The 14,623-nt window shown below is 40.8% G+C and overlaps 1 protein-coding gene across 16 annotated transcripts in view; it reads left to right on the top strand.

Moving 5' to 3' along the window:
- SIK3 (SIK family kinase 3) overlaps positions 1–14,623 on the top strand; it is a 150,919-nt gene that overhangs the window by 18,461 nt on the left and 117,835 nt on the right. The gene's annotated exons all lie outside the window — the stretch shown is intronic.

The following is a 14,623-nucleotide window of genomic DNA, read 5'->3' as shown; positions in this document are numbered from 1 at the left end:
AAGTAGCGGAGTACAATGTATGGGCCCATAAACTTCTGTTTTTAGATGGTTTATTTTAGTGCGTTCCTCCATGTCCTCCTGGGTGTTATGCCTTGCCTTTGCTAGCTATCACAATGTTTATCTTGGAGGTACTAGTGCATGCATATTACTAGGGCATGTGCCGGTCTAAGCATGAAGCTAGCCACTGTGTTGGGTTTCTTGTAAGATGCAAGTGTCAACCCAAGGCCACTGCGACCTCCACTCACCTTGGATTCAAATATGAAATAACTAGAGTGCAGCAGGATTATTGTTCATTATGCCAGTGTTATTTGGACATGGGTATTTCAGTTACCTTGAGGATGCCTAGAGATTATGAAATAGGTGACCCCTTTTGTGTGTGTGTGTGTGTGTGTGTGTGTGTGTGTTTCAGAGTAGCAGCCGTGTTAGTCTGTATTCGCAAAAAGAAAAGGAGTACTTGTGGCACCTTAGAGACTAACAAATTTATTAGAGCATAAGCTTTCGTGAGCTACAGCTCACTTCATCGGATGCATTTGGTGGAAAAAACAGAGGAGAGATTTTTATATACACACACACAGAGAACATGAAACGTGTGTGTGTGTGTGTCTAGATCTGTGAAATCTTAGTCTCTCTTCCAGCAGGGGAGTAGAGAGGACAGGACTAGATCTAACCAGTCTGATCGCTAATATCAAAGGTTCTCTGGTGATGAAGCTAAACCTTGTGTAAACTGCTAGTGGAAAAAATGTTCAGTTGGAAAGAGGCAAAAAGAAAGGGCAGCACATCATTAGAGACAAATCTGCATAAATGTTGATGCGGTCCTTGGTCTGTAGGCACAGTAGCCTGAGTCCAAGTGTTGGGGCATGTTGGTCCTTCAGTATTGTCAACCCCAAGTACTAAAAAAGCACAAGTCAGGCCCTGCAAAAATTGAGATTTTAAACCATTTTGAGTTCATTTTCTTTGGTTTTTGAACAGTTAGGGTGCAGTTGGGTCACACTTTCTAGCCCTCCTGGTAAGTGGGGGGGAAAAGCTTGAAAGGCGATTTCCCCCCCTTCCCCATGAAAGCTAAAATTCTGGTGTATTTACATGACTCCCAGAGCTGGAGCTTTAAGAAACAAAATGGCCAGACTCCTAAATAACAACCAAAAGATTGCCATAGCTGGCAACATGCTGAATGGGGAAACTGTCAGTGAAGTATACAAACTGCCTTTTGGAAAGTAAAATAGGAATGTGGGAATTTCATCTAATTAGCAGTCCGTCTAGTTAAGTATGCTGTGCTGATGCAGACTGGGGTGATGTTGAGCATTAGTCGTGCCCAATTAAAAACTACCCGCCCACCTGAAAATGGGCACTAGTTACAGCTCGCGTTCCATCTTGGTGTTTCAAAGTGATGTAATCTCACTAGCTTTACTCTAGTGATCATTCTATCACGGGCTCTAGCTTCATATGGGAGCTCCCTTTCATAGTTGCGGGGATTTCTAGTCCTCAAATATAACTATTTTTAGTTTACTCTCTTGTGAATTTACCTCTTGGATGGTTCCCTTATGGACTAGGGGGTTGAGGAAGAAGTGATGGGACAAGGATGACAAAAGATGAATCAACAGGAGTAGGGAACATCTTTAGCTGAGCTCTTATGTGGCCATGAGAAATCTATAGGACTGATGGCACTTAAGACAGGAAGACAGATTCTGTTAGGGGCTCACAGTCTATTTAGACAAGAAGTTTAGGCGATTAGGGAACAACCAAAGCAAGAATACAATCAATGGATGAGGTAGCGATTGTCTTAATAGTTCCTTGATTGCATCTTGGAGTGTGCACATTTTTAAAAAGTAAACTAATGGGGTGTCTGTACAGGCTTATGTGTTTGCACTGAAGTCTGAATTTCTTCCTATATATTTGGTGAGGACATTGCGCAGTAATGTTTTCAATGGATGAAGGCCCATTAAGTGCCTATCAGGTTGATATTTACTGGCTGCCTTTTACTAGTAGTGCCTGGCCCATCCTATCTAGATAAATGTACAGTGGGAGCCTCTGTTTATGCCTATGGCTGCTCATTATACTTATGATTTGAGTACAGCTATGTCTGTACTGAATGTTTACTGATACAAAAGGTGGTGGATCAACAGCTATGGAGTAGTCTTCTGTTTACTTAAAGACCAAGTATGGCCCACTCAGTGGCTGTGTAAGTTTCCACAGCATGCTTCAAGTCTGTTCTGGAAACACCAGCACTAAGAAGGCTTCCATTAAGGGGGGATAGTTCATCTTCATGGTGCATTTTGTTCTTGCGGTGTCTGCTGAAATTATCAGTCAAGGAGCCAATTACTACAAAATAGAGTTTTCAGTTTCTGGATGGGACACGTCCACTAGAATTTGCATTGAGAATCTTTTTTGCCTCATGTTCACACAAGAAACCCACCTTTCATACCAGCAATTCAACTGTGGAATCTTTAGAGAAAAGAGCCTCTTCTAGAAGACAATGTAAATATGAACAAAAAGCAGGAGGAATTTACCAGGAAATGTTTTAAAACTAGAATTGATAAACCTTTTGAGTGGACTGTATTTCCCTCAGAACCACTGGTGATCCATGGTACGTGTGAGGAACACTAGATTATGGAGTGTTCAGTTGGAGATGGGGGACTTACTCTGTCGTAAACATTCACATAATTTACTGCACCACTTTGTGTGTCATAAGCCTGTTTTAATACTTCCTAGGTCATTGATAAAAGAACAGGATTTATTAAGTGGAGTTGATCCACTCTTGTGCAGTCTGAACATTATGGCTATGCTAGCTGTTACTAGTAATTCTGTGTAAGGTTGGGTCTGTTATCCCATAAACTGGTGTTGACTTTCTTTCTTTTTTATTTTTTTTTAAGTGCTCTCGGTTGAAACTTGTCATCTGACCGTCTCAATTTAGAAACTATTTTCCCCAAACATTCATTTGGTCTTAATTTTTCTTTAGATAGTTGGGCCTCAAAATTTTGGGGTGGGGAAAATTACCTGTCACTGTGGTGAACTCCTAAATCCCCACCCTTGTAATCTATTTATGTTTTGGCATCTTGTGCCTTCCCGCATCTTCTCAGTTCCCTCCAAAATAAACTCTACTGAGGGATGTTTGCTGGAGGAATACAGAAGGATGTAAATGTTCCCAATTTACAAGTCATCTCCCAACTTCCTAAAGCCTTTCTCTTGAAGTCTTTTTGTTCTCCTCCCTCCACATCTCCCCTGCCTCTTATGCTGGTATGACTGATTCAGGTATCTGTCTGTACAGGTAATTTCCTTTAAGCACCAGGCCTGAGGACCTTGCCTAAAAACAGTTTTGATTGGTGATATGGTGGCAAAGCATTGCATAGTTAACTCCAAGATTAGTTACTTTCTCATCAGTTAATTGAGACCCAGGTGGCTCCAAATTTTGTCAGTCACTGAAATAATCTCCTGTAGCCAGTCAAGCTGCAGCTTCATTAGTTCATTCCCTAGGCAGTAATTGCTAGGAGTTTCTGAAAACTCAAATCGTTATCTGGACTAGCGGATGTTGAGGTACTTGCTGGTGATGCAGCACCTCTGGATTCAATTGACTTGAACTTAAAAATGTGCTGTTATAACAGTCTGACCACTCTACTGTCAAGATGAACAGTAAGGTTATTGTGCTTTGGAAAGAGCTCACCAGTGTCCTCAAATTGGATTAAAATTTGAGGAAACAAAAGCAATATACCTAACCTCAAAAATCATAAGACTGGTTTAAAAATCATGAGACTTAAAGTAAAAATCACTCTTTTTTTTCTTTCTGGCTTCTGAATTTTTAGGGGTGCACTTGAGTCCTGTATTCAAACTTTACTTTGCAATCAAGAGGGTCAGAAACTTATTTTTTAAAAACAAAAGTGGAGCTTCTTACCTAATCACCTGTCTCTAGAAGCTGTGGCTTTATGGGAAAAACCCAAATACCAGTAGACTCACAATACAAATCACAAGAGTTGTTGACGCTGCCAAAGGAATCGCAGAAGATAGAAAAGACGTCTTATGCTGTACAGTCAGTTATTGGCTTGTTCCTAATTGTAGATTTCATGGTGTTCTTTCAACTCTCATTTTAAAAATGTTATAAATCACTCCTAATAAAAGTTTTTAAGGCCTGACTTGACAAAGCCCTGGCTGGGATGATTTAGTGGGTGTTGGTCCTGCTTTGAGCAGGAGATTGGACTAGATGACCTCCTGTGGTCTCTTCCAACCCTAATCTTCTATGATTAATAGCCAAAGTCATTTATTTCCTTTTTCAAATTGGTATTCTGCTACCCCTGGTCTTTCACTACCTCTCCAGTTTTCCATGGATTTCTTATAACCAAAAAATCCCAACAAACGTTGCTATACTAAGTAAATAAAAATAAGCTGATTCTTACACATGTAACCTTCACTAGGTCCCCTCAAACTAATATATAAAGAAAAATAATAGTCCCTCCCAGATACGAAGAGGCCAAGGTTTGTGACCATAACCATATAAACAAATCTTACATGTATATACCTTAGAATTTTCCACCAAATGCATCCGATGAAGTGAGCTGTAGCTCACGAAAGCTTGTGCTCACATAAATTTGTTAGTCTCTAAGGTGCCACAAGTACTCCTTTTCTTTTTGCGAATACAGACTAACACGGCTGCTACTCTGAAACATGCCTTAGAATAATATAGTTTGCTTAATGTGCACAAGCAAGGTAGATTTAAGAGTGAAATAATGCATGAGTTAAATGAGTGATGACAAATACAGCCCTTTGCACAAGAGGTCTCTGCTATTGACAGAAGAGAGAATACAAGATGTGGGGGTGGGGCATCTAATCTTCTGCCAGTGTGTCTAAACCCTGATTTTCAGGGACCACTTTTTGAGTGAGAGGAAATGTTATAGTCTGTCCATTCCCAGGCTGCTTTGCTAAACTTCCTAAAAATAGAGGTTGATTTTGTTGATGTGGATATCTGTCAACAGGAATTTGAATGACACTGGCAAACTCATTTTATGCAGGTTGCTGATGGGTTTTGAATTGATTAAGTTGTGTAGCTATTTCCCAGAAGGAACATAAAATGGAGTTTCATCCTGGCTGCTAACTTCCTGATTTGAGTCTTTAAAACTAGACTGGTCATGCATTGTTAAAGGCATATTTTGTGACTACTGCTTGTTTCTGGATTGGTAAGCAGCCTTCCCTTCCCAGTTCAGTGAATGAGTGAACGAGGGATAAAACTTGTCTTAAAGGACTTCCTGCCTTCCTCTTTGCATCCTTCTTTTCTCTCCCCATCCCCTTTCCTTTCCAAGTCCCTTCAAGCAAAGGTTACTGTATGGTGGTTTTTGTTGTTTTTGGCTATAATCTTCAAAAACCTCTACTTAATCTTCTATCCTTTCAGCACCTAAACAGAGCTGGGGCCTCCTCTTTAGTGGCATGGAATATAACACTTTGGTTGAGAATTGTTTACTCCCATGGTACTAAGTTTGATTAAACCTGCTGAATTCTGCTAAGCCCTAGGATTTCTTATATGGCATTTTACCAAGTATCTTTGACTTCAGCTTTACTGAGACTGAAATAATAATTCTGGATCCCAACCCACTCCTCTAGCCTGAGACGTGATTGTACCTTTCTTCCTGCAGATGCGGAAGGCTGCCCAGACTTGTTCACGTGGCTCCAGGGCTTGGCCACATTCCTTCTACCCATATCCAGATTGTCTGCCTCTGGTAGTGCATCTAGGGAGGTGGTTCAATACTCCTACCTTTATCTGGTAGCATCTGCACTTTCAAAGCCAGTTAGGGCAGCACCAATCAAAATTCTTTCCCTGTCTATTTTATTCACTGACATGACCCCCATTACCCCTGTGAGGTAGGGACATGTTCCCATTTTACAGATGGGCAACTGAGGCACGGAAAGACTAAGTGACTTACCCAAAGTCTTACAGAGAGTTTGTGGAGGAGCAGGGAGTTGAACCTGGGTCTCCTGAGTCTAAGACTAGTGGCCTAACCGTTCCCCTCTGGGTGTCGTCATTCTTCTCTGAGGTTCCCTCCCCATCCAATCCATTGGGGACCACATTTCTAGGCTTCTGTCCCCCAATAGGGCTACTTGCTAAGGCTCCTCTTTGTTCTCTTTGTCCTGAGGAGACCCACAGCAACTCCACTATAGGAGAAGGGACTCTGTCTAGGTGACTAGCTAGGACTTAAGCCTCATCCCTTCCTTCCCCTAACTAGCCAAAATTCCTCTGGAATCTGACTCTGCCACTGCATCTGTGACTGTTGAGCAAGTCACTTCCCCTCCCTGTGCCTCATTTTTCTGAGAGAGGTAATTCTCATCCGCCTTTAAGTGGCTTTGAGATCCTGTGCTGAAGAGTATGTGTAAATGCAAAGTTGTTATCCTTAGGGCTGCAATGTCAATAAGAAATTAGACAACTAGTGATGATTTAATTTGAGGATCAGATGGGATAATGGACTATTTATAACTTGCAGTAAATGTACACATAAACTGCTTATGTTTGTATTTGTACCATCCTTTGTGCATCACATGCCTTCTAAGCTTGTGAATTCTTTGGGGTTGGGGACCTTGTTACTATAGTGCTTAGTCCTGTGGAGGCCTAACACTGATTGGGGCTTCTACAATAAAATGGTTTAATAGACCTCATTGTAAAGGTCCATATCAGGATGGGCTTTGAGAATGTATTGTGTACCCAAGGGTACTCCAATCTCTACCATCCTGGGTCTACCCTTTTGATGTGAGTATTAAGTATATAGTGGTCTGTCTGTTCGTATACTTTTACCAGTTGATGGGGAAACTAACAGAGGCTCCTCGTGGGTTGGAAAAGCATTAGTTAAATCCATTATGAAACTTAAACTTCATATCTCTCATGCCTGAAGTTAACTAACCTCTTTAGTGAAAGAGATAACATACATTTTGAAAGACATGCACAACAGAAAGGAAGTTACATTATACCAAAACTCTAAACCATGGCTGAGGGCAAGAGAACTATTTATTTCTACAGTTCCTATCAAAAAGACAATCTATTAAATACCTGCCAGCAAAGAAGCCCCAAAGAAGAAATAAACACTGGAGCATACAGGCCCTTTTCACTTTCTCAGGCACTAGTGTGCTAAGCATTCTAAGCCACTTGATCCAATAATCAAGCAAACAGGGCGTGCTATCACAATAAAAGGCTACTAGGTCATTGTTACAGGAAACAAGCCTGGTCCTGTAACATTTGACATAGAGAGCAGTTGTCAGCAAACTAAGGTTATTTAAAAGTACTTAACAGTTTTCAGAGTAGCAGCCGTGTTAGTCTGTATTCGCAAAAAGAAAAGGAGTACTTGTGGCACCTTAGAGACAAACAAATTTATTTGAGCATAAGCTTTCGTGAGCTACAGCTCACTTCATCGGATGCATTTGGTGGAAAATACAGAGGGGAGATTGATATACACACACACAGAGAACATGAAACAATGGGTTTATCATACACACTGTAGGGAGAGTGATCACTTAAGATAAGCCATCACCAGCAGCAGGGGGGGAGGGAGGAAAACCTTTCATGGTGACAAGCAAGGTAGGCTATTTCCAGCAGTTAACAAGAACATCTGAGGAACAGTGGGGGGTGGGGTGGGAGGGAGAAATACCATGGGGAAATAGTTTTACTTTGTGTAATGACTCATCCATTCCCAGTCTTTATTCAAGCCTAAATTAATTGTATCCAGTTTGCAAATTAATTCTAATTCCGCAGTCTCTCGTTGGAGTCCGTTTTTGAAGCTTTTTTGTTGAAGAATAGCCACCCTCAGGTCTGTAATGGAGTGACCAGAGAGATTGAAGTGTTCTCCAATTGGTTTTTGAATGTTATAATTCTTGACGTCTGATCTGTGTCCATTTATTCTTTTACGTAGAGACTGTCCAGTTTGACGAATGTACATGGCAGAGGGGCATGTACTTGGTAACTAATGAACCATCTCTGTTCACCTACTTAGTCAGTCAGTTACAATTGGTGAAGTAAATTCTGCTAAAGTCAGTGAATGACACGTCCTCCAAAATGTGAGGAGATGATATGGAAAAATGGTGTACTGGCCCAATGTCCAGACTTGCTGTGGGAGAAAGGGGATGTGTGTGGGTTACAGTAAATGAATTGAGTGTTTCTGAAATGTCAGTGACAGCTCACGTGGACATGGGTGTGATACTAAGGCAAGATGTCCCACATAATGATGCAATCCTGAGCTGCTGGAAGTACATCAAGGGGAAGAGGGATGCTAACTTCCATGCCCATTCAGTTCTTGACCTTTCGGCTGAGACCAGCAAGGATGAAAACTGTGTTGTACTGTAGACTCTTTCCAGTTGGCAACTAGACTGAGAACACCAGCTTTACTTCTATCCATGAAAGGCCATTGGATGATGATACCTTTCAGTTTGGTGCAACTTAAGCTGCATCCAGACCATTGTCCTAGCAGTGAGCTCCATATCCCAATTCCCCCATAAAACTACTTTGTATTAAAGAGGGAAACCCTGAGCTTTAAGTAACCAAAATCCTTTATCGAAAGACTAGCAGCAAAAAAGAATTCCTTAAGAGATGGAGGCTAGTCACAGTAACACATGGATACCAGCCTTCATTGAGAAGAGAAGTAATGTTACTTCTGTAGTGAACCAAAAAAATCTCTGAACTCTAACATTTTTCTTTCAACAGACCACAGGACAACTAGGCCATCTTTATTGCTTCTGAAGAAGCCCTGCTGTAGTTAAATAAACTCATTACATGTCTACCCCCTGTCCCCATACTTCCTGCAGGAAGATAAGGTGGAGCATTAAGATAAGGTGGAGCTTGCCTTTGTGGAGAAGTGTAGGGTGGTTGTAAATTTGTATTTTGAATCCATAAAGTCACAGGATCATAAAATTAGTTAGAAAAGACTTGGAGGTCATCTCCTTGCAAGTATCATTGGTAGTATTGATAAAGAATGTGTGTGATGCAGAACTGATACCCCACTTGATTTTGGCCAACTCAAATTCTTTTACAAACCGTTTTAGGGGCGGGTTAAAAGAACTCCAATTTGGAGATCTACATTTTCTGACCATTGCTTTAAGGGCACATAAAGAAAAGTAAGAAAATTGAGTATGCTACAACTAAGCAAGATGTGTAGCTATCTCCCTCTTCGCCCCTCACGAGGGTACAAAATGCTTGTGGATTTGAGAATGGCTTTTTAAATGTCTCTCCAAGTAGACCATCAAGACCATTTTCTGTGTGGGATTCAGGAAGAAGACTGGAGATTGTCCCAACCTGAGGAACCCAGAGACTGGCAAACAAGCTCAAAATTAGATACACCGGACCCTCGCTAGAACGCGTCTATACAGTGCAAATTCGCATATAACGTGGTGGTGGCCATGGATCCCAAATTTAATTACTTTAATTGGAATTCATTTTAACACGGTCCTTGTGTTAACATGTTACCGCTCATGGATCCCAAGTCCTGCATTCTAGCGAGGGTCTGGTGTATTAAATCTTAAATCTTGTATCAAGCATATCCAGTATGTAAGAAATTCAGTATGTATGGTTTCTCTCTCTTTACTTTCTAACAGATTATTTTGGGCCATTTTACCTGGCTCTCTCCCCACTGTGTGTGTAGAGTTCTGTGCAGGAAAATTGGGGCTTTGTTGCTATTCCTTAATCTTTTGAGCCCTAGCATGGTGCATGGAATGAATGGTTACTATTTTTCAGTGGGGAAAAAAAGAAAAGGAGTACTTGTGGCACCTTAGAGACTAACAAATTTATTTGAGCATAAGCTTTCGTGACTTCATCGGATGAAGTGAGCTGTAGCTCATGAAAGTTTATGCTTAAATAAATTTGTTAGTCTCTAAGGTGCCACAAGTACTCCTTTTCTTTTTTGCGAATACAGACTAACGCGGCTGCTACTCTGAAACCTGTTGTTTTTTCAGTGCAGACACTTACTTTTTGTATGTTCTTTAGGCTGGCGAATGAAATTCTTTGTTTAGAGCACTGTGTACTTTTAGGGTGTCTAACGCTACAATAGGAGAGGATTAGAAAACTATCTAGAGTATCTGCTACCTACAAGGTTCAAACAGGAAGTGACTCTTTTCTGGTGTTGAGCAAATGGGGCCTAATTTCAGTGCTTTCAGATCTTGTTTCAGGTTCTTCATATCTTCATACCCTTGTTGTTTTGGTACCTATAATTAATGAAAGCCATTAATACTATTCAGCTTTATTTTTTCACATCTCCTCTGCAGTGGAATACATCTGAAGCAAGGATGAGTAATATGTTTAAGATATGCTACTATAACCTTTAAACCTGGATGGGTAGATGGAGCATTTTAATCTCTAGATTTTTCCATTGCATCTGCATGACTGAATATTCCTATCAAATGAATCATTTTATTAACATGCATAGCTTTTCTTGTAAACCAAAGTATCTCTCAAGACCCTCAATGAAAGTGAACTTAAGCATGAAGCTAATGATATTGTTTAAAAGCACCGTTCGTGTTTTCAGTGATTTGAGTGCAGGCTTGAGTTTGTAATGCTGTCCTATCTCTACAAATCGCCCGCCCCCCAACTCCTCGTACATTTAGTTTTCTCTCACATTCCATTTTCATGACGTTGGGTGGCTTTTTCTTTTTCTTAACTTCCCCCTGGAGGCCCTGAGCAGCACTGTTTACTCTCAGTCAGAGCTAGTTTCCCCGTAGACAGACAAAACCAAGAGTTCTCATTTTACAGTAAGATGAATGGAGGGAGATATGAGAGCATCACTAGAGGAGTCACTATAGTAACCAGTAAAAAGAAAAGGAGGACTTGTGGCACCTTAGAGACTAACAAATTTATTTGAGCATAAGCTTTTGTGAGCTAAGTGAGCTGTAGCTCACAAAAGCTATTGCTCAAATAAATTTGTTAGTCTCTAAGGTGCTATAAGTACTCCTCTTTCTTTTGGCGGATACAGACTAACACAGCTGCTACTCTGAAACCTATAGTAACCAGTGCATTTAACTATGCTCTAATGAGGTGCTATGCGAGCATCTTGTGAGCTCTCCCTCTCGCCTTCATTGTGCTGTCTCAAAGCTGTTATGCTAGAAATACAGTCATTCGATCCATTTATTTGGGAGAAGTTTTAAGAGCAGCATTTTCATAGGTTGGATTGCACACATGGACTATTCTTGCCTTTGACCTGGGGGCTCAGTTTGGCTCTGGGTTGGGGAACTCTGCTTGTGAAAACTTGAGACCCAGTAGCATTGACAGCTGGACCTTTTTGTTCCCTGGGAGTTGCGTATATGGACAGCATCTCAGCATATGTTGTCTGAATGCTCCACTGCTACAGCTGTTTAAATGCCACCTTCAAATGGGGTATGTTTCTTAGTAACAGAGACAGTTCAGTGTTAAAGCTACCCCTGCTGAAGCCTGTGTAGCAATGCATTTAATAATGCTGGTTACTGTATCTCTGAGAGACTGCATGAGGGTAACCCAACACATTCTCCAAGTACTGGCAATATTTTCTAGGAGAGGTTTTGTCAAACTCCCATAGTGTGGACCACATCTTATTACAGGGAGAATCTCTTGTCTTGCCTTCCCTATCGTTTGTAATTGCACAGATCATATCCCCTCCCAACCTCCGAATCCGGATCCCATCTGCAACTATGCAGCTTCCTCTGGCAGCTACAGCAAAGGCTTATGTTCCTCTTTGTGGGCCATTGCTCCTCCTTGTTTCCTACTCCTTTTTGCAATGGATGTTCCTTACTTCTATCTGCTTTTTTCAGACCAGATCATGGATGAGCAGTGGTCCATGATCGTAATTTAGGAACTGCCAATCAAGCAAATTGATTTACAGATACTATACTAAAATATTATAGATACAAAAGTTATCCTCCGTGGCACAGATTGAGAGGCTGGAAATATTTGTATTTAAAATGACATAAATAGCTTATTTTACGCTATTTTGAGATCATTACGCAGGATGTTCTTCACTTTCTATGTCCCATGGAGTAACTATCAAAGCTGAATGGTGCTTTAGCTACATCAATCCTACTCTGCCAATAAGTCATAGGGCTATCTTTGTTTTTATGCTGTGAATCTATCCTTAAGTTTTAACAGGTAAGTGTAGTGTAAATATTCAGTACTTAATTGATTTCTTTTTCTTCCTGCTACAGTGTCACTGCTTTCCTTCTGGTCTCTGTAGGCCATTTGCATGTAATGACAGCATGGTTAGTCTCTTTAAAATCTGATTTGAACTTGTGTCTCTACAGAGACTGGCTGTCTTGTCTTAGGGGTGATGGGCAGAATGAGATGCATAATTATGGGAAACTGTAGCCTGTAATGAGTGGAAGAAGCACATTTTTATTAAGACTTGTTGGTGAGAATGACTTACTCTTTAGCAGTGCTGTGGTTATTTTAAAAGATGAACATACTGTACTCTAGCCTATTATAGTTATCTCGGATGTCACTTTTATTTATTTTCTAAAAATCTGCCAGTGGTTAAACCCAGCATTCCATTACCAATGAAAAGTTCTTGTTTACCCAGTGGAAGATACTGTGTATGAAAGCTGCTTATTACATTCTGGAATAGAAGCCCTTTTTCCATTTTATACCTAAATAATAGAAATCAAACCTTACATGGCTGAAAAAATTCTCACTTCTGGACAGACAAGGGGCAATTGTCTTCCTTACATAAATACTTTTGAGACATACTAGAGTCATTTGCCTCTTCTCTCTCTCTCCTCCCTCGTACCAAAACCTGTCAAATTTCGAATGGAGGTGGGTTCGTTAATTAAGGGATAATTCCACTGGAATCAGGCACTGTGTACTTGTAAATTGCGTGTGTGAATCTGAGGCTGTCTTTTTGCCTGGAGGAACGTGACTTTCGTGCTGTGATAGTAACAAAGGGGTTTCTGCTAACTAGTGGAGAGTGTTTAGCTTGTACTGACCGATATGGTTTATATGCTCTGAAACAGAAGCTTCCATAAAGCGTGTGGCCAGGCTGCCCAGTGACTGGCTCTACTCTTCTTACTCTGATGAAACGGTAAGGTTTGGCTAACTTTGCTTGGGAAAAGATTCCGTAGAAATTACTCGTAGCTGCTGAGCTTTGCTGGCTTTGGTGAATGTTATGGGGGAATTTGGGTAAGGAGAGTAGATACCAGTTTTCACATTCTTGACCCTTTCTGCAGTGTGTAGCTCCTGACAGTGACATTCCTCATCAGGCTGCTGTCCCCAGCACTTTTCTTAAATAAATGTATATGACGGATTTACTGTCAAACTGGAAGATACTCTGGATACTAAAGCCAGCCATGCAAGCATATGCATTACAGTTCAGAGTTCCAAACAAACCTTGCCTAGAAGGCAGGCATTTGGGATACATGCCTGTTCTGAAAGAGATTTTCCTGGAAAGATTGCAGCACATGGTGTGTTCATGGTAGCAATGCACCACTGTGCTCATATGGTTCAGAAACCAGATTCTGCTCCTCTGAAGCAAGCACAGGTATGAGGCAGTATAAAGCAGGTTAGCTGTCTCTACTCCCCACCTCGCAACACTCCTTGATCTCTGTATGCTTTCTGGCTTTCATTCTACTGTGGGGGCGAACCTGTCCTGAGGGATTGATTTGATGACCCTATAAGAGTCCCTTCAGCCCTACCAGGAAGTTGGGGTGGTTTTTGGCTGGCTGGCTGAATTTTTTTTTTTTTTTTGGTTCTATCTCGGGCACATTTATTTTACTTGATGTTCCTGTAACATAGAGTTTATAAATAACTGACTTTTTTCTGTTCTCTATATGCAGTGTTGTAGCCGTGTTGGTTCCAGGATATTAGAGACCACGTGGGTGAGGTAATATTTATTTTACCAACTTCTGTTGGTGAGAGAGGCAAGCTTTTGAGCTTACACAGAGCTCTTCTTTCGGTTCACTGTCACATCTGAAAAATTGTGTGTGTCGGGGGGAGAGAATCATTTCAAGTCAAACAAAACTTTGTTTAGATTCTGAAGCTTTTTATAACCTTTTGAAAATGAAATCGCAAGAAATGACTGTTTTGAATCAAAACTTCCTGGATTTTTTTTACCAACCAAAGCCATTTGGCAAAATCAACACAAATGTGCAAAGTGTTTAGATTGACCTGAATCTGCTTTTTTTTGTGTGCGTGTAAAAACTTCACCCAGCTCTAGCCTAATGGACTCGGGACACTGACTTTCATGCTGAATACTTTTTTGGTCAAACAAGACTGGGTGTCTCGGGGTAGTTTTGGGAGGGATGTTGCACAGAATATATATTGTTCAAGAGTTAATTTTTTAAAATCGTATAGACAAGTTGGTCCTTGAATGAGACCCTACATGCAGAGTATCCTCTAGCACATTACAAAGAATACTCAAAGCATATGGGTTTTTTAAGTAGTGCCAAATTGATGTGACTATCAGACTTCATTGTGGGACCCTCAATCTGAATTCTTCCCCCCTGCAAACACTCATTCCCAAAAAGTGGGCGGGGGGCAGTAGTGCCTGCCTTGAAGACTGTTTTACCAGTCAGTGCTTTTTCCCACACTATTATACCCTGAAGAATGTAAAATGAAATCCAACTAATTCTGGTTCTCTCTCTTTCCAGTGAGATCATATTGTAGCTGAAACATTGACATTTTTTGCTTCTCTAGTTTCCAGTACTGATTGCAGTGGTGATG

Source organism: Dermochelys coriacea, chromosome 22 (assembly GCF_009764565.3).
Source record: "Dermochelys coriacea isolate rDerCor1 chromosome 22, rDerCor1.pri.v4, whole genome shotgun sequence".
NCBI classification, from domain to species: Eukaryota; Metazoa; Chordata; order Testudines; family Dermochelyidae; genus Dermochelys; species Dermochelys coriacea.
The sequence above is the reverse complement of the archived record's forward strand: the minus strand, read 5'-3'. Positions and strand labels throughout refer to the sequence as shown.